Source organism: Hemitrygon akajei, chromosome 2 (genome assembly GCF_048418815.1).
Source record: "Hemitrygon akajei chromosome 2, sHemAka1.3, whole genome shotgun sequence".
Classification (NCBI taxonomy): Eukaryota; Metazoa; Chordata; class Chondrichthyes; order Myliobatiformes; family Dasyatidae; genus Hemitrygon; species Hemitrygon akajei.
The window spans coordinates 78,768,419-78,793,820 of NC_133125.1; the positions used below are offsets into that span (position 1 = coordinate 78,768,419).

Genomic DNA, 25,402 nt, shown 5'->3' on the forward strand with positions numbered 1-25,402 from the left:
AGTTCATTAAGTTTCAGACTTGCAGATGAGTTCTGCTGAATGTACAGATCTGTGGCTTCCAACTGACTGCTCAGTGTACGTAGAGTCCAACTGAGGAATATTCGTTTCCTGGGGATCTCCAGATTATGTCAAAGAATCGAGTTTTTCCCTATACCCGGGTAGGAGAATCATATTTGGGACTGCATACTTCTCAGTTATGCCTGGGAATTAGGAAAAGTGAACAGTAAGTGAATATTTGAAAATCATTCGAATGGTGATCTTTAATTATTTCTGTTTCCATGTATTTTCATTTGACTTTATTTTTTATTTTGCTTTGTGACAGGTTCAAAATAAAAGTTAAATACACAAGTACCTACTTATGCAGGTGCAATGAAAACCATTTGCAGCAACATCACAGGCACAGAGCACATTTAAACAGAATTCATAAGGAAAACATCAAATAAACATAAATTTAACACAATTCTTACAAGGAGAACACTATCAGATCAAATAAAAAAACAAGGTCCAATGTACAGTGATCGAAGTGGACACAGTGTGGTAAACAGCAGTGATTAGGGTTGTGGGGGTTTGTTAAAGAACTGAATGCTTGAAGGGACATAACTCTTCTTGAACTTGTTAATGTGTGACTTCAGGCTTCTGTAGCTCCCGCCTGATGGTAACAGTGAGAAGATAGCATGGCCTATATTGTGGGGATCTTTGAACATGGATGATGGAGGTTACCAGGGTAAGGCAAGAATGGTCACAATCCATTCAGACTTGATCTTGTACCTGATGGGCTGCATAGCCTACTCCTGCTCCTAAATTTTTATGTTATTATATCAATTTTAGTACCTTATTATGTCCTATTTCCAGCTTAGATTTCTACCTTATAAACAGTCAACTATCCACTTCCCTTCACAGATACTGCCTGACCTGCTGAGTTCCTCAATTTTTTTGTGTTGATTTCCATCAAAAACTGGCAAGAGTATTCTGGGACCAGGTCCTCTGCATGCTGGTGCCTGAGGATCAACTACTGATTAGAAATTGTCACTCAGCTTCAGCACAGCAAAATAAGATCACCGTATGGTGAAAAATTGAGTGAACTAAAGCTTTCCTCTTTGGAATGAAGGAGGATGAGAGGTGTATAAGATTATAAGTGGCATATAATCTATAGCCAGTACTGCCAGAGCCTGGCAGTAGCTAATATCAGGGGGTATACTTTTAAGGTGATTGAATGAACATATAGCAGGGATATCAGAAGGAGGTATTTACAGAGAGAGTTGTAAGTGCACATAACTAACTATTGCGTAGAGACAGATACATTAGAGCTAATTAAGAAACTCTGAAATAGGAACATGGATGAAAATAGGCTAATGTGGGAGGGAAGGGTTAGATTGATCTTAAAATAGGTTAAAGGGTCAGCACAACATTGTGTGTTGAAGGGTCCATACTGTGATGTTCCTTAAGGTTGCGGTAGCCAGGGTTGCCAATAGGGACAAGCTCCCATTACCTATTAAATGCTTCCAATGCACACTAACCCCTCAAATAGCCTCTGACAACCAAGTCCAGCTCCTGTCTACACATATGGCCTTCCTGTGAGACCAGTGGAAAAATTTCTACTGACAGAAGAAAGGGCAAGGTGGGTTACTGGTGCCTTAAAACCCATTGCTTCAGGCAGGTGGGGCTCATCGGACGTGGTTGGTAGCTCATCTAGGGGAAGGAAAACTGTGATGTCAAACCTCTGCTGCTTTATGTCTATACCGCTCATGGGGAAGGCCTCAGGAGTAAACTCGGAAGGAAAATCCAGAAATGGACACCCTAATTATGTCGAGTTTAATTGTGACTGGCAACTCCAGCAATACTGTTTGAGCCAAACTGTACCAGTGTCTGCTGTTGCTGTGTGTTGATCAGTTGTGTGGAGAAGGGGAGCTTGCTACATGGCCAACTGCTTGCTCTCCATATTGTACTACCCACGCTTGTGTATCTAGACAGCTAGGACTCAATATTCATGGTCGACCCTGCCCGAAGGAGGCCTCACTGTGCTGTACTGTTCTATGTTCCAAGTATCTTGTGAGTGTAGAGGACCAAGGGACACTGGACACTGGGCAGTGGGCTGAGTCCAGCACAATCTAGCCCACTAAGCCGCAGTAAGCTGGGATGGGACAGGAATGGAGGGCTTGTTTCGATGGACATTTGGAACATTGCAACATCCTGGTCTATTTTCACCATATCACAAACCCATAAGTTGCCTACCTGTCCTGTAAACATTTTGAAAATGTGCATTTGGGAATGGAATAGCAGGTCATACCTATTTTCCACCGATCCTATTTACACTGAATCAATTCCTCAGAAATTTGCTGTAAAGTTCTGCTGTGCTATTAATTACAGAGAGCAAATTAAATACAGACTATAAAGGTTTTTTGTACTTTTTCATGTTTAATAGAAGTGGAAAAACTTTGATAGATTCACAAGGAGGTCTAAAATGATAAGGTGTTGGGAGATTCATCCGCAATTCTCGTTGAAGTGTCCAGCTGCTGATATATGTGATAACCAGCCCACTGGAATTTAAATTGTTACTTAATATGAAGAGGGAAATCTTTCATGGTGCTGTACTATCAGTATTCATCTGTATGTATGCCAACATTAAAGCTGGGAAACTGACATGTCATGATTGTGTTTTGTTTAATAATATGGTCCTTGTCAAATCCAATAGAAGATGATACGATTACGAAAGGCATAGATTGGGTAGGCAGTCAGAATCTTTTCCCCAGACAGAAGTGCAACTACAAGAGGATATGCACTTAAGGTGAGAAGGGGAATATTTAAAGAAAATTTGTGGGAACATGATTTTTTAGAGAAGAGTGGTGGGCTGCCAGAAATAGTAGTGGAAGCAACTGTAATAGTCATTTCAAAGGCTTTTGGTTATGCAGGAAATGGAGGGATGTAAGTAGATCTGTGCTGATATAAGAGTTTGATTTAGCACAGGTATCATGGGCTGTACTGTTCTACACACAATTCTCCTGAACTGTAATCTGTTACTGAGAGCCTCAAATCAAACTTCCTTCAATACACCCAATGTGTTGGCCTCCACAGCTGCCGTGTCAAATACCCAATTAGTGTGTAGATGGAGAAAAGTTCAATTAATATTATGGACTTATGAACCTTCTTCAGAACTGTCCAGTTCTACTATCAAATGGAAAGATAAATATTGGAGTTTCTGGACTTCTGTGTTAAGTGCTAAACTGCCTTGTCAGAAGAGCATATTATTTTTCTGAATCTTATTGGAAGTTGAGATAGAGAAGTCTTAAGTGGACACGTGATGAAGCATTAAAGCAACAGGCAAATCTTTGCAGATTGAATTGAGAGCTGATTTACAATTTATGTCTGGGCTCTTTGACGAAGAGGACACCACATTATAAGAGCTACGTGCAGAACACTAAGTTGGAAGATGTACAACTGAATTGTTGCTTCATCTGAAAACTGCCTACGTTAAACCCTCTTTGGTTCTGTCAAACTGTCATATGAGATCTTGACTCAGTGGAGGTTGCTACATTCAAATAAATTCTGAATTATCGTGTTGGGTTAAATTTAGCAAAAAGTGGTTCAGATGGTAATTATTGTAAATCATAACCTTTCTCATGCCAAATCCTCTTCAAGTAATGTGTTGACTTTAGGTAGATGTTTTCTGAGTTTAAAATCAGCAGCAGTTTGAGTGGTTAGGATTTATCGGTGTTTTTATTGATTACATCTCTTGAGGACAATCATTATAGAGTGCATCATATTTCTGTCCATTTTCCTGCTGTTACAACATTGGAACTTAAGATCTTTTCTTTTAGTTTAAATGCACTTCTGTCTAAATCAGCAAATGTTACTCAACTCCCTTTGCAAAACAAAATATATGAAATAATGAATGCTGGAAGGAAGGTTGTCTTCCACCAAAACCTTCACTGAATGAAACTCTCTTTTCCAAGAAATTATTTGTCACTTAATCCTCTTGATGTTAAATCACAGATGTCCCATAAATACCATTAGGATTTATGCCAAACAGCATAAATGTATTATCTTACCTGCACTTCAAAGGTAATTTTCAATGCAGTAAACCTAAATAGGATGTACTTGACATATATAAAGAACAAATTGGAGTCCATCTGAGTCCTGCAAATCATGACAACAGTGATAATAACAGCATAATTCTGCTTTTTTTCAAATCTCACCATGATAGTCATGGATACAGAGAACAAATTAAATGCTGATTATAAGGTTTTTTGTACTTTTTGATGTTTAATATAAGTGGAAAAGCTTTGAACAATTCACAAAGAAGTCTAAAATGGTAAGATGTTGGGAGATTCATCTGCAATTCTTGAAGTGTGTGGATAGTCAGAGGCTTTTTCCCAGGGCTGAAATGGCTGCCACAGGAGGGCACAGGTTTAAGGTGCTTGGGAGTAGGTACAGAGGAGATGTCAGGGGTAAGTTTTTTACTCAGAGAGTGGTGGTGCGTGGAATGGGCTGCTGGCAACAATGGTGGAGGCAGATATGATAGGATCTTTTAAGAGACTATTGGATAGGTACATAGAGCTTAGAAAAATAGAGGGCTATGGGACATGTTCAGCACAACTTTGTGGGCTAAAGGGCCTGTATTGTGCTGCAGGTTTTCTATGTTTCTATGATATCAAGGTCATTCAATTATTTAATTAAAATTTGGTATAAGAATCTATTATTAGTAATGGTAACAGTATAACTTTCAGATCATTACAATAAATACCTCTGGTTTGCCAGTGTCATGTATAAAGAGAATATGTACTCAGTGGCCATTTTATTAGATACACTGACTATGCATTTGTGGTCTTGTGCTGCTGTAACTCATCCACCTTAAGTTTCAATGTGTTATGCATTCAGAGATGTTCTTCTGCACACCCCTGTTGTAATGCATGCTTATTTGAGTTACTGGTTTGAACTAGCATAGCCAATCTCCTCTGACCTCACTCATTAACAGGGCATTTTTGCCTACAGAACTACTACTCACTGGATTTTCACACCATTCTCTGTAAACTCTAGAGACTGGTGCATGAAAATCCCAGGAGATCAGCAGTTCTGAGATACACAAATCACCCCGGGGTACAATAATCAAACCATGGTCACAATCACTCAGATCACATTTCTTCACCATTCTGTACAACAACTGCAGCTCTTGACCATGTCTGTGTGCTTTTACGTATTGAGTTGCTGCCGCATAATTGGCTGATTAGATATTTACATTAATAAGTAGGTGTACAGGTGAACCTAATAAAGTGGCCACTGAGTGCATAATTATAGCTGATTCTTAATTGGTTTCTGAAACAATCAATTTGTTGTATCAAACCATACCAATAAACAATATTAACCACATGAGATACTGTTGAGCAGAAGGGTGCTCATCACTGCAGTTCAAGGCTAAGTAATGAGTACTGGCCTTGCCAGCAATATTCCATTTGCAAAACAAATATATACCACTGTAGCACATAAACACAAGTGATTCTGCAGATGCTGGGAATCTAGAGAAACACACATAAAATGCTAAAGGAACTTCAGCAGGTAGGCAGCATCTATGGAAAGCAATAAAGAGTCAATGTTTCAGCCTGAATCCCTCCATCAGGACTTTTGTAGGTACTTATAGTGGGCTGGTGGATGAGGAAGGAGGGGGACATGATGCATGTAATTGTCTTTTTGAGATTGAGGCAGATGTAATCCCCTGCTACCAGATAAGTTTTTTTTTCAGAAAAAAATGGGCAAACACTTTTTGGTACCATTTTCCAGATCTTAATGATGCTCAGTGTCCACAAACTGGCACCTCTTTGCCAACCCTCCTTTTCTAGAATTGCGAAGGAATGGTTTGTTTTAAATTCCTTGTTCCAGTTTACAATCTCTACCAATGCCCCACCATTGAGTATATCTACAAAGAACACTGCGATAAGCAAGCAGCATCCATAATCAAGGACCTTCACCATCCAGGCCATGCTCTCTTCTCACTGCTGCCATTGGTAAGGAAGAACAGGAGCTTGAGGCCCCACAATACCAGGTTCAGGAACAGTTATCAGGCTCCTGAACCAGCGTGGATAACTGCACTTTCCTCAACTCTAAACTGATTTCACAACCTTAATCAGAGGGTGGTGAATCTGCAGAATTCATTGCTGCAGAGGGCTGTGGAGACCACAAAGGTTAATATGTTCTTGATTATTACAGCTGTGAAGGGATATTGGGAGAAGGGTTGTGAGAGATAATAAATCAGCCATGATGGAAAGGCAGAGCAGATTCAATAGACCAAATAGCCTAATTCTCCTCCCATGCCTTATGGTCTTATGGTTTAACCTATTTACTCACTTGCAAGATCTCCACAACATATTTTCTCAGTATTATTTATTTCCTGTTTGTTCCTTTGCTTATTTTTGCACAGTTTGTCTTACTTTGCACGTTGATTGTTAGTCTTTGTGTGTAGATTTTTAATTGATTCGGTTAGATTTCTTTGCTTTCCTGCGAATAACTGCAAGAACATTAATTTCAGGGTAACAGATGGTTAAATACCAGTATATGTATTTGATAATAAATTTACTTTGAACTTTGAAATGTTGATGTTCTCACAGCATTTTCCATAGGAGATGCAACACCTTCTGCATCTTCTCTTTCAACCATCCAGTGGCCAAAATATTCTCCCAGACATATTTCTTCCAGTCTAGTGTCCTGCAGTTTAGTTCTCATAACGTTGTCACCTACATGGTGCAGAAACCAAATAGTGATGATCATTTTGCAGAGGATGACACTGAAGTTTAGTTGTCTGCTACTTTGGTGCTCTATTCCACTCCATACTGACCAACCAGCCTCTGGTGTCCCGTAGTATTTAAACAATGCCACATATCAACTTAAAGACCAGAATTCCATCTCATGTAGGTCCACTTTTCAACCTTCTGCAATAAATATCTACAACTTCAAGCAACTTCAATTTTCTCTGTATCAGAACCAGCCAGTTCTGCTAGAACTGGAATTTAAATTGGTTTATTATTGTCACATGTACTGGGGTACAGAGAAGCGTTTGATGAGATTTGGTGTGTCACCAAAGACTCTAGCATATTTCTACAGATGTACCATGGAGATACATAAATAAATCAAAAGATTCAGCTTCCGACCTTTGAGCTCACTGAGGGTAACTGTGTGTGGTTCACGATCACACAAATCCCATTTATTGTTCATGTGTGATTTACCTTCCATAACATCATATTGACTTGATCCGATTGTGTTAATCTTTTTTTTTGTAATTTATTTTTCATTGAAGTTCATCATCAAACAAACATTTCCATAAGATGTATTTCAGATATTGTACATATATATCATATAGTTATATTTGCCACAAATCTCCACGTAATATTTATCTGAGGTACACACTTATAGAAAAGAGTGGAAAGAAAGAACAAGCAAAAGGAGGAAACTATGTACAAGTAGGGAGTCATCCTTTTTTTTTACAACATATTCATTGATTTGTGAGAATAAAATCAGGCCTCTGAGGCATTATGTAGTTAAACCATTTTTCCCAGTCTGAATCAAATTGTTCCAGCTTATGATTAACAGATGTTGTTACCTTCTCCATTTTGTAAATGTCCATTGTAATTTCCATCCATGCATTTAAAGTTGGGCTCTCCTGTGATAACCATTTCCTGGTAAGTCTTTTTACCAGCCATCATTATTCATTAAATATTTATCTCTTTTCAACCATTCTTTCCACAATTTCTGCATCAAACAGGGAGGTTACTATTATAATGGGATTTCTGAGAGGGTGTAACAAAATATCTTATCAAGTTTTTCCATCTGAACTCCCTCCCTCCCTTCATACCTCCATATTATTGTCCATTCTTCCTCAGATAAAATCATCCTTCCTTCCTTCTTCCATTTTGTTTTAGTGTATAAAGTCAAAAGTGTTTTAAGATTTGACAAACCCTTATACACGCTTGAAATGATTCTACTATCATTATCTGAATTATATGCTTTTCTAAATAGCTCTATCAAACATGTACTTGCCGTGGTTACATTTTTAAACATCCTATTAACATACTGTCACATCTGTAAATACTGATAAAAATCTTGTTTTTCTAATAAGTGTTTCCCTTTAAGCACTTCAAAACTGAACAGTGTTCCTTCTTTCATTATATTGCAAAGGACTGTTATTCCTTTAGCTGTCCAGTCCTTAAATTTAGCGTCCAGTTTATTTGACATAAAATTCGAGTCATATGCACACCATTTAAGAATTGCAGTATCTCCCTCTAGTTTATATTTTATAATAGTTTTTCATATTTTAAGAGTCCATTTCACCCATGGGTTATCAATAGTATTTATGTACCTTTGTAGGTTGTTATCAGCCAAAATTGCCTGTATGGGGATGGGAAGTATCCGCTCCTCAATGTTTTTCCATTGAGCGTCATATGATGGGTTACACCAGCATATCACAGCTCTCAACTGTGCTGCAAAATAATAATCTCTAAGAGAAGGTAGGCCCCATCCCCGCTTTTCCTTGGCTAATTGCAAAGTTGTGAGATGAACTCTAGGCCTTTTACCTTGCCACATATGTCTTGATAACATTTTGTTCCATTCATTGAATTGATTTTGATTAATCTCTATTGGCAGGGTCTGAAAGAGATATAATAGTCTGGGCAGTATATTCATCTTGATAGATTCAATCCTTGAACTGAGACTAAAAAAAGGAATTAGGTTCCATCTTGTTATATCTTCCTTAATTTTTTATATACAGTATAGGCTGATAATTGCATTCTGATAATTTTGACAAATCTTTTGGCATAATGATGCCCAAATATTTGAACGAGTCTGTTTGCCATGCCCAGGGATAGCTACTTTCAATTTGTCTTGGTGGGCTATAGTTATTTGAAAGTAATTGGGTTTTACCTATGTTGATCTTGTATCCTGATAATTGACCATATTGCTCAAAGGATTGCATCAATTTAGGTAAAGAGTATGTTGGTTTCTGATTGTGTTGATCTTCTTCAAATGGCTGGCTAGTTTTTCCTTCCTTATGAAATCCAGCAACAGATGTTAAATTAACAGGATTATAGTTATCTACAGTCTGTGTTCTTTCCTTCATGGTTTTCTAAACTGCTGGTGTCCTGTCAGACCTCAATGAATTTTGAGAAGCTACACCAATGAATCTACCATCTTTGCATCCTCTTCCTTTAAATCCCAAATGTATAGGTGTTTAAAACCTGGTAAGTTCTCTGTCTTTAGTCTAATCAATTATTCTAATGCTGCTTAGAATATTGATTGTCACAAGTTGTTCCATACTGGGTAAAGCTAGCCCATCAGATATCTTTTATGATATCTGAAATGTCCTAAATTATGAAGACCAATACAAAGTATTGACTTATCTTGATTACCATTTCCTTGTCTTCTGCAATTAGAATCAAAGTCAAAGCCAAAGTCAAATGTACCATCAGAGTACATACACATCACCACATACAACCCAGAGATTCCTTTTCTGCAGGCACACTTAGCAAATCTATAGAACAGCACTGTAAACTGTAAAGACTATAAGACCATAAGACATAGGAGTAGAATTAGGCCATTTGGCCCATCAAGTCTGCTCTGCCATTCAATCATGTTTGATCCTGTTTTCCCCTCCTCAGCGCCACTCCCCGACCTTTGATGCCACGTCTAATCAGAACTTATCAAGCTCTGCCTTAAATATACCCAACGACCTGGCCTCCACAGCTGCCTGTGGTAACAAATTCAATAAATTCACCACCATCTAGCTAAAGAAATTTCTCTGCATCTCTGTTTTAAATGGATGGCCCTCTATCCTGAGGCTGTGCCCTCTTGTCTTAGACACCACAATCATGGGAATTATCGTTTCCACGTCTACTCTGTCCAGGTCTTTCAACATTCAAAAGGTTTCAATGAGATCTCTTTTAAATTCCAGTGAGTACAGACCCAGAGCCAACAAACGTTCCTCATTTGATAACCCTTTCATTCCTGAAATCATCCTTGTGAACCTCCTCTGAACCCTCTCCAATGCCAGCACATCTTTTCTTAGATGAGGAGCAAAAAATTGTTCACAATACTCAAGGTGAGGCCTCACCAGTGCCTTATAAAGCCTCAGCATCACAACTCTGCTCTCGTACTCTAGACCTCTGGAAATGAATACTAACATTGCATTTGCCTTCCTCACCACTACCTACCCCTCCACCAATCTTCATATCATATGCAAACTTGACAACAAAGCCAACAAGGTGAGCCTGCACCACCATGTGCAGCTGGATCCTAGACTTCCTATCGGATCATCAACAGGTGGTAAGGATGGGCTCCCTCACCTCTATCCTTCTAACCCTCAACACAGGTGCCCCCCAAGATTGTGTTCCAAGTCCCCTTCTCTACACCTGTGACTGTACTGCCACACACAACTCCAGTCTGCTGATCAAATTCGCAAGTGACACAGCTTTGATTGGCCTTATTTGTAGCGGTAATGAGACACCCTATAGAGGAGATGTTGACAGCCTGACACAGTGGTGCCAGGATAACAACCTCTTCCTCAATGTCCAAAAACCAGAAGAGCTGATTGTGGACTATAGGTAGAACGGAGACAAGCTTGCCCCAATCAGCATCAATGGGATGCAGTTGAGGATGATGAGTAGTTTCAAATTCCTTAGTATACACATCACTGAAGATCTTACCTGGAATGTATATACTGAATATGAGACAAAAAAGTACAACAGCATCTCGTACACCTCAGGTGACTGAAGAAATTCAGCATGGGCCCCCAAATCCTCAAGACCTCCTACAGGGACATAATTGAGAGCATCCTGATTGGCTATGTCACTGCCTGGTACAGGAACTGCACCAACCTTGCATGCTGGGTACTGCAGAGAGTGGTACGGACAGCCCAGCACATCTGTGGATGTGAACTTCCATCCATTGAAGACATTTACAGCAGCAGGTGCAGAAAGAAGACTTGGAAGATCATTGGGGACACCAGTAACCCCAAACTTAAACTGTTTTAGCTGCTTCCATCTGGGAAATGGTACTGCAGCATTAAAGCCAGGACCAACAAGCAACGGGACGGCTTCTTTCTGCAACCCATTAGACTTATAAATTCACGTGTCTGTACATTGCAATGGAGTCATAACGCAAAGAATTTTACTCCCTCACGTTGTAGAATGGATGTAAGATTTAAGCAAATATGAAATTCTAAATTCTAAATTTGTAATCTATTCCATCATCTAAATCATTGATATACAGCATTGAAAGAAGCAGTCCCCACACTGACCTGTGCAGAACACCACTAGTCACCAGCAGCCAACCAGAAAACATTAGTAACTGTTAGCTGTAAACAAACTGTGTAAATGCAGATATAAATAAACTGCAATAAATAACAAGCATGAAATAACAAGATAAAGAGTCCTTAAATGAGCATAGTTATCCCCTTTTGTTCAAGAGCCCGGTGGTTGAGTGGTAGTAACTGTTCTTGAACCTGGTGGTGCGAGGCCTGAGCCACTTGTATCTTTTACCTGATGACAGCAGCAAGAAAAGATCATGGCCTGGATAGTGAGGATCCTTTGATGATAAATGCAGCTTTTCTATGGCAGTATTTCATGTAGATGTGCTCAATGGTCGGGAGTGGGGGAGGGGAGTTTACCTGTGATGTACTGAGCCACATCCACCACTATTTGAAGGATTTTCCACTCAAAGGCATTGGTGTTCCCATACCAGGTCCTAATGAAGCCAGGCAGCGCACTTTCCACAACACATCTATGGAAGTTTGCCAAGGTTTTCAATGACATGCCTAGCCTCTACAGACTCAGGAAACAGTGTCGCTGTTGTGCTTTCTTCGCAATTATATTTATATGATGGGTCAAGTACAGGTCCTCTGAGATGGTGACACCCAAAAACGTTACTGACCCTATCCACCTTTGATCCTCTGATGATCAAGTGGACCTCTGGTTCCCCTGTCCTGAATTTTATGATCAGTTCTTTGTCCTTATTAACATTAAGTGAGAGGTTGTTGTTATTACACCACTCAGCCAAGTTTTCAATCTCCCTCATTTATGCTGAATCTGAGTCAAAATTAGGTTTATTCTCAGTGACATACTGGATGTGATGAAATCTGTTTTTGGTTGGCAGCAGTATGGCAAAAAAAAACATAAACACTATCTAGTTATAATAAAAATAAATTATTTAATGGTGCAAAAGAGGGGTAGTGAGGTAGTGTTCATGTTCTTTTTGGAAAAAGCTGTTCCTAAATTTTTGAGTGTGGGACTTCAGGCTCCTGCACGTCCTCCTTGATGGTAGTAATGAGAAGACAACATGGTGTGAGTTTTAAGTGAGGGATGCTACATTCCTGAAGTATTGCCTTTTGAAGATCTCCTTGACGGTTGGAAAGGTTGTGCCTGTGATAGAGCTGACTGGGCCTACACCCCGCTGCAGCCTTTGGTACCTCTATACCAGGTGGTGTTGCAACAGTCAGAATGCTCTCCATGGTCAATCTGTAGAAATGTGTTGGTGTCTTTGACACATGAAAACTTCTGGCATCAGAGGCCTACTGAAGCTAGAAATGTGAGTATAAAAAGAGCAGACTTGGATAAAGCCAGACTTTTTTTTAGTGGCTCAGGTGAGGTGACTGTGTGTTGGGTTAGAGCCCTCCATAAGTCTAGAGAGAGTCTAGCAAGGCCAATCTTTTTGGACTGCACAGGTGCAGAAAGTGTCAGTGGCACTAAGCTCAGCATCAAATAAACGGAGGGTAGGCTTAAGGGAGAAGCCATCATTTGAGTGTGTCAGTGATAGAGTGTGAAGGCTTTGGCTCACCAGGCTTTGGCATGAACAGGCAAAGGCACAGTAAAGAAGCAAGCCTTTTTCTTTTTTAGTATAGAGTAGTCAGGATGGAATGCTCCTCCTGCTGAATATGGGAAATCAGTATACTTGAAGGTTTCCCTAATGATTACATCTGCAGGAAGTGCACCCAATTTCAGCTCCTGACTGACTGGGTCAAGGAGTTGGAGCTGGAGTTTTATGTACTCAAAATCACCCAGGAGACTGAAGACTTTTGAGGAGGTGGTCACACCTAGAGTACAGGCTTTGGACAAAAGATGGGTGACTGCCAGGAGAGGTAAAGGGTAGAAGAAGTCAGCAACAATATACCCCTTTGGATACTGCTGTGGGGTGGGGGGGGTGACCCATCAGATTATGGCAGCATCTGCAGGGCTGGTGGCACTGTGGCTGACACTGAGCCTTGACAGGAAAGAAAAAATTCAGACAATGCAGTAGTTCTAGGGGACTCAATAGTTAGGGTGTCAGAAAGAAGATTCTGTGGCTGCAAGTGAGACATCAGGATGGTGTGTTGCCTCCAGGGTGCTAGGGTCCATAATGTATTGGAGTGGCTGTGGGATATTCTGAAGGGAGAGATAGAGGTCATGGTATATATTGGCACCAATGACATAGGCAGAAAAGGGGAGGAAGTCCTACGCAGTGAGTATATAGAGTTAGGAAAGCGGCTGAAGAGAAGGACCTCCAAATTAGTCATCTCTGGATTACTCCCAGTGCCATGGGCTCATGCAGATAGACATGGGGTGATAGCGTGGAGGTATGAGTGGCTGTTGAGATGAGCAAGAGACAGGGTTTCAAGTTCTTAAATCATTGAAACATTTTCTGTGAAAGGGGTGATCTGTACAAAAGGGATAGGTTGCACATGAACTGGAGGGGAACCAATATCCTGGCCACGAGGTTTGCTGTTGCTGCTTAGAAGGGTTTAAACTGGTTTTGCAGGGGGTTGGGAACAAGAGCCCGAGGTCAGTAACGGAAGGATCTGACTGGATAGTGGATGTCTGAGAAAGTATTGAAAGGCAAAATCAAAATAAATGGTATGATGTGTCGGATAGTTTGAAGTGTGAATATTTTAATGCTAGGAGTATTATGGGTAAGGGTGATGAACTTAGAGCATGGATCAGTATATGGAACTACGATGTTGTAGCCATTACCAAAACTTGGTTGAGAGCGCAACAGGAATGGATACCAGGTTTTCAGAGTTTTATAAAAGATAGAGTAGGAGGTAAAAGAGGGGGAGGGGTGAGTTGCACTACCTACCAGGGACAACATCATAGCTGCACTTTGAGGAGATGTAATGGAGGGGTCAAACACTGAGTCTATTTGGGTGGAACTCAGAAACAATAAGGGTGTAATCACACTGATGGGATTGTACTGCAGACCACCTAATAGCCACTGGGACATTGAGGAACAGATATGTAACCAGATTAAGGAAATGTGTAAAAATAATAGGGTGTTGTCATGGGGGATTTCAACTTCCCAATATAAACTGGGACCTTCTGTAAGGGGTTTAGATGACACAGGAAGGTTTTTCGAATCAGTACGTGGGCAGTCCAACAAGAGGAGGGGCTGTTCTGGACCTGCTGTTGAGCCCAGTCTTGCGACTGACCTTTCAGTGGGTGAACAGTAAGAAAAAGTACAATCATATAAATCTTTGGAAGTCAGGATCAAATGAAGCACATGAGGAATACAAAGAAGGCAGAAAAGAACTTCAGAAGGGAATTAAGAAAGGCAGAACAAGCCATGAAAAGTCCTCAGCAAATTGGACTAAGGTGAATCCCAAGGCATACATCCATCAAGAGTAAAAGGATAACTGGGAAAGAGTGGGATCACTCAAGGATAAAGCGGGCAACATTTGCTTGGATGCAGAGAATGTGAGTCAAGAAATTAATGAGTATTTTGCTTCAGTATTTACCAAGGGAATGGATATAGAGGACCAGGAGATTAGTGCTGAGTGTTGGGCCATCTAGAGGTCAAGAAAAAGGAAGTGTTGGGTCTCCTAATGAATATTAAGGTGGAAAAGTCCCCAGGATTCAATGGAATTTACCTCAGGTTATTGAAGGAGGCAAGATGTGAGGTTGCTGGGCCTTTAACCAATATCTTTGTGTCCTTTTAAGCCACAGGTGAGGCCCAGTGGACTGGCGTGTGGCTAATTTTGTATCTCAATTTAAGATGGGAACAAGGGAAAATCCCAGGAACTATAGACTGGCGAGTCTCACATCAGTTGTAGGGAAATTGCTGGAGAAAATTCTTAGGGATAGGATATATGAGCACTTGGAAACCCATGGCCTAATTAAGGAGAGCCGGGATGGCTTTGTGAGTGGCTGGTTGTGCCTTACCAACTTGATTGAGTTTTTTGACAATGTGGCAAGAGAGATAGGGCAGTGGATGTTGTCTACATGGACTTTGGTAAGGCATTTGACAAAGCTCTTCATGGGAGGCTAATCCAGAAGATTAAGATGCACGGGATCCACGATGAATTGACTGCTTGGATTCAGAACTGCTTTGTGCATAGGAGACAGAGGCTAGTGGTTGAAAGGATTCATTGTTGTTAGTGGAGTTCTGCAGGGATCTGTGCTGGGACCTTTGCTATTTGTGTTGTATATAAATTACCTGGATGAACCTGTCGATGGATAGGTTAGTACATTTGCCAATGATACCATGACTGGTGGAGTTGTGGGTAGTGTGAAAGGTGGCAGGATATAGATCAGCTGCAGATACGGGCAGAGAAATGGCAGATGGAGTTTAATTCAGATAAATGTGAGGTGTTGCACCTCACTAGGGCAAATGCAAGGAGACAATACACTGTTAATGGAAAGATCCATAACAGTGTTGCTGAGCAGAGAGATCTTGGGATCCATGTTCATCACTCCTTGGAAGTGGTTACACAGGTTGATAAGGTGGTTAAGAAGGCTTATGGAATGCTTGCTTTTGTTAATTGAGGCACTCAGTTCAAGTCAGAGGTTATCTTGCAATTTTATAAAACTCTGGTTAGGCGGCATCTGGAGTATTGCATACAGTTCTGGTCACCCCATTATAGGAAGGATGTTGAGGCTTTGGAGAGGGTGCTGAAGAGATGCTGCCTGGTTTAGAGGCCATCTGCTATCGTAAGAAGCTGGATAAACTTGGGTTGTTTCTCTGTAGCGCCAGAGGCTGAGGGAAGATCTGATAGAGGTTTACAAGATTAAGAGAGGCATAGATAGAGTGAACAGAGAGTATTGTTTCCCAGGGTCGAAATGTCTAAAACCAGAGGGCATACATTAAAGGTGAAAGGGGGTAGGTTTAAGAGGAATGTGAGGGCTAAGTTTTCTACTCAGAGAGTCGTGGGTGCCTGGAATGCGCTGCCTAGTATGGTGGCAGAAGCAAATACATTAGAGGTTTTTAAGAGATGTTTGGATAGGCACGTGGCTGTAAGGAAGATGGCGGGATATGGGCATGGTGTAGGTAGGATGCATTAGTGTTTGGGTGTTTTTGACTTGCTTTTTCCCTGGTTTGGCACAGCATTCCCTGGTATGGGCCGAGTGGCCTGTTCCTGTGCTGTACTCTTCTATGCTCAGCGTTCTATGTCGTTCCCAAAATGCCTAATGTAGTATAGCTGTTGGTGTGCCTTCTCCATGAGTGCAACTATGTGCTGAGCCCAGGATACATTTCAGAGAATGTATACAGGAACTTGAAGCTGTTCACTCTTTCCACTGTTGACTCCCTCAATGAGGACGTGTGTGTAACTCTGCTTGGTCTTGCTGATGTTGAGTGCAATGTTGTTGTTGTGATACCATTCAATCAGTTGATTTATCCCACACCTGAATGCCTCTCTGTTGCCTTATATACTCTATAGGGGTCCCACAGTTAACCCAGCTACCTTCTTCCTTTGAACACTTTGCTGTTTGTTTTGATATTAGTAGCTTTCTCTTGTAATTATTTCTCTCCTTACTAAATATTTTTAGCCTCTCAATTGCCTCACAGATAATAGATTTATCAAAATTAATTTATTTTCCAAAGCTACAGTGCCATTATTCAAAATTTTCTGACTTCAGAAAGGGTACTAGAAATCTCTGCCTCACAAAACTGTTCAGGCTCATTGAAAATTTTCATAACTATAGTCTGCAAACTATATCACCGAGCACATGTTTATTTCATGAGCTGTGAGATTGAAGGAACACTAAATTATGATAGAATAAAAGGGTAAATGGCTTTTTTATACACTCAAAATTTACACAAAATCTTTTGATTTCAATCACTTCAAAAAGGTGGCATGGAAATATCAGAGTGTAGAAATTGTCAGAATTTCCAGAGCAACTCACACAAAATGCTGGAGGAAACCTGTAAGTCAGGCAGCACCTATGGAGAGGAATAAACAGTCTATGTTTTGGGTCGAGACCCTTCTTCACCACTGGAAAAGAAGGAGGCAGCCCTGCTGAAGGGTCTCAGGCCGTAACATTGACTGTTCATTCCTTTCCTTAGGTGCTGCCTGACCTGCTGAGTGCCGGTAGGTAGGTAGGTAGGTGTGTGTGCGTGTGCGTGTGCGCGCGCGTGTCGTTACTCTGGATTTGCAGCATCTGCATACTGTCTTGTGTTTATGTTGTCAGAACCTCAAACAGCTTCTGGATTCATTTGTGAAACATTGTTAAACCTTCTGTTGAAAACATGTTTTCCTTCCAGCTAAATTTTGATTTATTTCAAAAATCAACCAAGGAATATCAGAGATGAAATGATTTACTGATTTCATTGACATGTACACGCCATTTTATTTTTTTTTCTCTGCTGCTTAGAATTGTGTTTAATTAATATTCTATTGCTCTGAGTTGGATATAAAAGTTAAATAACCATTATGAATTGTTCATTTTGAGGCCACTGTGAAATACTACTGATTATATAAGAAGAGGTGAATCTTGATGGAATGAGGGATAAGAGGCAGATGGAGTGAGGTGGGGAAAGGGGTATTAGAGGTGGAGTTGGGAGACCAGGGTTGGGGATAATAGTAAGAAACAGAAAACAAAGGATGGATCAAAAGAAGAGGGGAGCCAAGTAATGCAAGGCTGAAGGCAAAGACAGAGCCTGGAGGTCTAAGGCATTCCCATGCTGGACAGAAGTAAGACAGTCTATAAGCAGAATCAGATAATAGATAGATAGTAGACAGGTGGGACCAGATGGATCAGAACCAGAATCTTTAAAGACCCTCAGCAGCCGGTACACATGCCCTCTTCTCATTATAACAATCATGGAAAAGGTATATGACCCACAAGACCCATGCTCAATGATTCAGAAATAGCAGACCATAAGACCCACAAGATTCAGGAACAGAATTAGGCAATCTGGCCCATCAAGTCTGCTCCACCATTTCATCATGGGTGATTTATTGTCCCTCTCAACCCCTTTCTCTTGCCTTTTCTCCATGACCTTTGACACCCTGATTAATCAAGAAACAACTTCCACTTTAAATATACTCAATGACTTGGCCTTCACAGTTGTCCATGGCAATGAATGCCATTGATTCAGAACCCTCTGGCGAAAGAAATTCCTCCTCATCTCTGTTCTAAATGTGAATCCCTCTACTCTGAGGCTGTACCACCTGGTCCTAGACTCATCCACTATAGGAAACATCCTCTCCACAGCCACCCTATCTAAGCCTTTCAGTATTCAATAGGTTTTAATGAGATTCCCCCATCATTCTTCTCAAGTGAGTACAGGCCCAGGGCAATCAAATCCTACTCGTATGTTAACCCTTTCACTCCCGGAATCATTATTGTGAACCTCCTTGGGACCCTCTCCAATGCTAGTACAGCTTTTCATAGATAAGGGGCCCAATACTGCTCACATTACTCCAAGTGCAGTCAGGCCAATGCCTTACAAAGCCTCAGCATTTCATCTTTATTCTTATAGTCCTCTCGAAATGAATGCTAACATTGTATTGGTTTTCCTCACCACTGACTCAACCTGCAGGTTAACCTTTAGATAATACTGCATGAGAACTCCAGAGCCCCTTTGCACCTCTAATTTTTGATATTCTCCCCATTTATATTCCTTCTACCAAAATGCGTGACCACACATTTTCCTTCATTGTATTCCATCCACTACTTGCCCATTCTCCTAATTTTTCTAAGTCCTTCTGGAGACTCCCTGCTTCCTTAGCAGTACCTGCCCCTCCCACCTACCTTTGCATTGTCCCTAAATTTGGCCACAAAGCTGTCAATTTCATCATCCAAATGATTAACATGTGACGTGAAAAGAACCGGTCCCAACACCAACCCTTGCAGAACATCATTATGTGTCAGCAGCCAATCAGAAAAGGCCCCCTTTATTCCCACTCTGTCTCCTGCAGTCAGGCAATCTTCTATCCGTGCTAGTATTTTCCTGTAATACCATGGGCTCTTATTTAGCAGTGTCATTTGCGGAACCTTGTCGAAGGTTTTCTGAAAATCCAGGTAAACAACATCCACTGACCCTCCTTTGTCTATCCCTCCTGTTATTTCCTCAAAGATTTCCAACAGACTTGTTGAAGTGACATTGCCTGCAGTCACAATCTTGGAGTGGCCATTGCAGAGGAGGTATACCAACAGCACTGACTAACTCATTGACAGCTGCTCTCTGCAGAGCTGCTCTATACTTCTATTATAATTGTTCTACTCTTGTACAACTAAATTCCCTGTCTATGGAGATGCGTATTTCCAGAAAAGTGAGGAGTATCTTGTCATATTAATTACTTGCATCTGATAACTTCTGGGAATTTCTACACTCAGAGGGTGGCGAGAGTGGAATGAGCTTCCAGCAGAAGTGGTGGATGCAGGCTCAATTTCAACATTTAAGTTTGGATAAGCACATGGATGAGAGATGTATGGCTATGGTCTGGGTGCAGGTCGATGGGACTAGGCGGATTAATGGTTCGGCACAGACTAGATGGGCCAAAAAGCCTGTTTCTGTGCTGTAATGTTCTATAACTCTATACCTTATTCTACATTATTATTGTTTCACTTTATTCTATCTCAGTGCACTCTGTAATGATTTGATCTGTATAAATGTTACGCAAGACAAGCTTTTCACTCTATATTGGTACATGTGACAAAATAATAAACCAACAGTAAACCAGCAATAATAATAATGAGGATAGAAGTGCATGTGAATATTTGCCTCACAGATCTGCTGTAGGAACAAGAGTTAAACCATAAGACATGGGAGCAGAATTAGGCTATTCAGATATCCAGTCTTCTCCATCTTCCATGATTTATTACCACTCCCAACCCCATTCTCCTGCCTTTCCCCTGTAAACTTTGACACCATGACTAATCAATAAACTATCAGACTCCACTTTTAATATACTCAGTGACTTGGCCTCCACAGCTGTTTGTGGCAATGAATTCCATAGATTGACTACCCCCTAGCTAAAGAAATTCTTCCTCATTTCTGTTCTATCTGGACCATCCACTCTATTCAGAACTTTCAATATTCAATAGGTTTCAATGAAATCGGCCATCATTCTTCTAAACTCCAGCAAGTACAGCCCCAGAACCATCAGATATTCCTCATATGTTAATCCTGTCATCCCCAAAATCATTCTCCTCAACCCTCTCCAGTGTCAGCGCATCTCTTCTTAGATAAGGGGCCCAAAGCAGCTCACGAGACACAAAGTGCAATCTGACCAACATCTTACAAAGCCTTAGCACTGCATCTAGTATTGCATCTCCTGTAGCTGGAGGGGAGAGTGCCAAGATCTTGAGACGGCTGGTCTGGCAGTGCTGAACTAACTAGGGAGCCATGGAGAGAGTGGTACTAATCGAAAACAGGAAGGATGATGGGGAGGGAAAGACTGTATGGTTGGTGGAAATTAGGAAGCATAATGGTGCTGGACATGGAGGTTGATGGAGTGGAAAATGAGGAGCAAGAGAACTCTGACTGTTTTGTTTAGAGAAAGATGTCATGGGAGCTGAAGTCTGGGAAGTGGAGGAGGGCCTCCATAAACCACAGTTGAGGGGGTTTCTGGAAAAGGGTGACACCTCAGATAAGATGAAATAAAAGGCCTTATCTAGAGAGCAGACCTAACAGAGGAGGAGCCACTGAGAGAAAAGAATGGCACCCTTACAAGGGACAGAATAGGAAGAATAGTGAAAGTAGTTGTGTGGGTCGTGGCTTTTTCAGAAATGTCAGTAGATAGATGGAGGTGCAGAGAAGTAAATGGTTGAAGTGAATTGGGGGTGCGGATTTAGTAGAGAAAGTGATAAAATTGATGAATTCCATACGAGTTCAAGAAAAAGAATGGAAAGAAGTAACTAGCAGGCCAGCAGAGAGATCAGTTCTTTGCCCACAATTATCCATTATTTACATTAATTATCTGGAGGTAGGAACAGTATGTAAGATTTCCAAATATGCCAGTGACAAGAAAAAAAATGTAGGGCATGTTGTGATAAAGATGCCATGGTTCCACAACGGGATAAAGATTGATTGAGTGAGTGTGCAAAAATCTGGCAAATAAACTTTAAAATGGGGAAGTGCAATTTCATGCACGTTGGTAAGAGAAATGAAAAGGCGTATTATTCAACATGCATGAAACAGCATACCCTAACACCTTCACCATCATTTTGGGGGATTTTAACCAGGCCAGCATAAAAAAAGTTACTAAATAATTACCTTCAAAAAAATCACTTGAGGTACCAGAGGAAACAACACGCTGTTACACCACCATCAAGAATGCCTACCATCCTATTCCAGACCCACCCTTCAGAAAATCAGATCACCCGACTGTACTTCTGCTTCCTGAGGAGAGGCAGAGACTGAAGACTGCAGCACCAGTAGTGAGGACCAAGAAGGTTTGGACAAGGGAAGCACAGAAGAGCTTACAGGACTGCTTTGAATCAGTAGACTGAACTGTATTCGGGGATTCATCTTCAAAAATGAATGAGCATGCCGCAGTTGTCACTGACTTCATTAAAACCTGTGTGGATGAGAGCGTGCCTATGAAAACTTGCTGTACATTCCCAAACCAAAAGACACCAAAAGGTGTCTGTTAAGGGACAGCTCCTTGACATTACACTCTGGTGACCCAGGTCTGTACGAGAAAACCAAGTATGACTTGTGGAAGGCTACTTCAAGAGTGAAGAAGCAATTCTGAGTAAGATTGGGGGCAAAATTGGATGCACATTAACTCTGGCAGGGTTTGCAGGACATTACTTCCTAAAAAGGAAAACCCAGCATCATAAATGGCAGTGATGCTTCACTACCAGATGAACTCAACCTCTTCTCTAGCAGCTCTGAAAGGGAGAATATAACTGCAGCTGTTAAGATTCCTTCTGCATCCAGTGACCCTGTGATACCCATCTCAGAGGCTGATGTTAAGCTGTCTTTAAGGAGGGTGAACCCTCACAAGTCAGCAGGCCCCAATGGAGTACCTGGTAAGAGTCTGGAAACCTGTGCCAACCAACTGGTGAGAGTATTCAAGGACATTTCCAACCTCTCATTGTTATGGTCAGAAGTTCCCACCTGCTTCAAAAGACAGCGATTATACCAGTGCCTAAGAAGAGTAGTGCGAGCTGCCTTAATGACTATCACCCAGTTGCAATCACATCAACATTAATGAAATGCTCTGAGAAAATTGGACATGGCAAGAATCAATTCCTGCCTCAGCAAGGACCTAGACCCACTGCAATTTGGCTATCACCACAATAGGTCTTGGCAGACGTGATCTCATTGCTTTTCACATGGCTGTCAATCACCTGGACAATACAAACACCTATGTCACGATGCTATTCCCTTATTATAGCACAGCATTTATCACCATTATTCCCACAATCCTGATCGAATAGTTACAAAACCTGGGCCTCTGTAGCTCACTCTGCAATTGGATCCTCAACTTTCTAACCAGAAGACCACAATCTGTGTGGATTGGTGATAATATCTCCTCCTCGCTGGCGATTGACACTGGTGTACCTCAGGTCTGTGTGCTTAGCCCACTGCCCTACTCCCTCTGTACCCTTGAATGTGTGGCTAGGAATAGCTCAAATGCCATCTACAAATTTTCTGATGATGCAACCTTTGTTGGTAGAATCGCAGATGGAGATGAGAGGACGTACAGGAGCGAGATATACCAGCTGGTTAAGTGTGCTTTTATATTTTAGTCCTCTTGAAATGAATGCTACTATTGCATTTGCCTTCCTCACCACAGACTCCACCTGCAAATTAAACTTCAGGGAATCCTGTAAAAGGACACCCAAGTCCCCTTGAAATTTCTCCCCGTATGGAAAATAGTCCATACTTTCATTTCTTCTACAGAAGTGCATGACCATATACTTCCTGACACTGTATTGCATTTGCCGTTTCTTTACCCATTTTCTTAATCTGCCCAAGTCCTTCTACAGCCTCCCTGCTTCCTCAACACCACCTACCACTCCACTTATCTTTCTATCATTATCCACAAACTTGGTCACAAAGCTATCAGTTCATTGACATTGACATACAACTTGGAAGAAGCAGTCCCAAGACTGACCACTGCAAAGCACTTCTAGTCACCGGCAACCAATCTGACAAGACTCCCTTATTTCACTCTTTGGCTCCTGCCATACATCCAAAGCTCTATCTGTGTTAATATCTTCATGCAATACCATCGGCTCTTATCTTGTTAAGCAGCCTCATATGTGACACCTCGTCAAAGGCCTTCTGAAAATACACAACATCCACCAATTCTCCTTTGTCCATCCTGCTTGTTATTTCCTCTAAGAATTCCAACAGATTTGTCTTAAGGAAGATTCCCTTAAGGAAATCATGCTGACTTTGTCCTAATTCATCTTGTACCTCTGGTACCCTGAACCCACATCCTTAACACTTGACTCCAACATCTGCTCAACTACTGAGCCAGGCAAACTGGCTTATAATTTCCTTTCTTCTGCCTCCTTCCGTTCATGAAAAGTTGAGTGACATTTGCAATTTTCCAGTCCTTCAGAACCATTTCAGAATCTAATGATTCTAGCAAGATCATTACTAATACCTCAACAATCTCTTCAGCCACCTCTTTCAGAACCCTGGGGTGTATTCCATCTGGTCGAGGTGACATTTACTTTCAGACCTTTTAGTTTCCCAAGCACCTTCTCCCTAGTAATAGCAACTGCACTCCCAAACTTTTGCCATACTACTAGTGAACACTGATGCAAATTACCTACTCAGTTAATCTGCCATTTTGTCTCCCATTACCTCATCTCCAGCATCATTTTCCAGCAGTGCAATATCTACTCTCACCTCTCTTTAACTCTATATATCTGAAAAAAATCTCTTGTTATCCTCTTTTTATTGCTGGCTAACTTACCTTCATCTTTTCCCCCCTTATGGCTCATTCTTTGGGTTTTATAAGAATGGGGGGTGACTTTATTTAAATAGAGAACATATGAATGGGGGTTGACAAGGAGAATATTGAAACACTGAGACTGGAACAAGGGGACATAACTACAAGATAAGGGCCAGACATTTACAACTAAGGTGCATAGAAATCTCTTTTTGCTGAGGTTGGTGCACCTCTGCAATTTTCTGCGCTAGTGGGTGGTGCTGGTAGGGTCACTCAAAGTATTTAAAGTGGAGGGTGATAAATATTAAATAGATTGAGGAGGAGCTGAGAAAGCCATGATATTTTACATGGTGGGGTGGGTTTGAAGAGTCTGATGGCCTACACCTGCTTCTACTTTCTTGTTCTATGTAATAGCTGGTACTCGTATTCTTTTAATCATCTTAAACAACTTCTTAATGCACATTTTGTATTTTATCGATCTTCAATGCTTACATTTTGTATTTTAAAGTATATATTTCTGACTGAGCAACCTAGCAACAATAATTTTCTCTGGGATAAATGAAGTTTTATCTTATCTTAACCCATGTCCCTATAATATATTGTCTTACACCTCACTCCTCTCACCCCATTTCTGCTTTTGAAATGTAAACTCTCTGTTGCCCTCCAGTTCTGAGGAAGAGACACTGATCTGAAACTTTGACTGTTTTTTTTTCTTTTCACAAATGCTGCTTGACTGGCTGAGTTCTTCAAACATTCCTGTAATGTTTATTCCCGGAAAAGCTCCCAAATTTGCAATCCTATTGCACAAATTAGGGTTGACATGGAAGTGGTTAGTGTAACGCTATCACAGCACCAGCGACCTGGGTTCAATCCCGCCACTGTCTGTGAGTAATTTGTGTGTTCTCCCTGTGATCATGTGGGTTTCCTCCCACAAATTCCACAGGCATGTGGGTTGATAGATTAATTGGGTCACAAAGGTGTAATTGGCTGGTGTGGGGTTTTTTAGGATAGAGGACCTGTCACCATGCTGTATCTCTAAATTAAACCTGAAAAAAATCTTATTTCTCTGCATGCCCAGTATCTCATCTGTGTTGACAGTGAGGAAATTCAAGGCAGACAAATTAGCTCTTTAAAGAGCATGAAAGGATTTTATTTTAAATTTTCTCTGTTCTGATCTACCTTCAAATTTGATCCCTTAGAAGTCAATGGATTTAAAATTTTGCAGGGCAACAGAAATCTCCCTATACAATTTGTTTAATACTACCAACATGAGATGAATTTCTAGACAGATGTCTTTACATTGTAACACTGGAATGGGAC

The 25,402-nt window shown here is 41.0% G+C and overlaps 1 protein-coding gene across 2 annotated transcripts in view; it reads left to right on the forward strand.

The window, feature by feature from the left end:
• Positions 1-25,402, forward strand: part of LOC140714284 (contactin-associated protein-like 5) — a 1,700,882-nt gene that overhangs the window by 541,918 nt on the left and 1,133,562 nt on the right. The gene's annotated exons all lie outside the window — the stretch shown is intronic.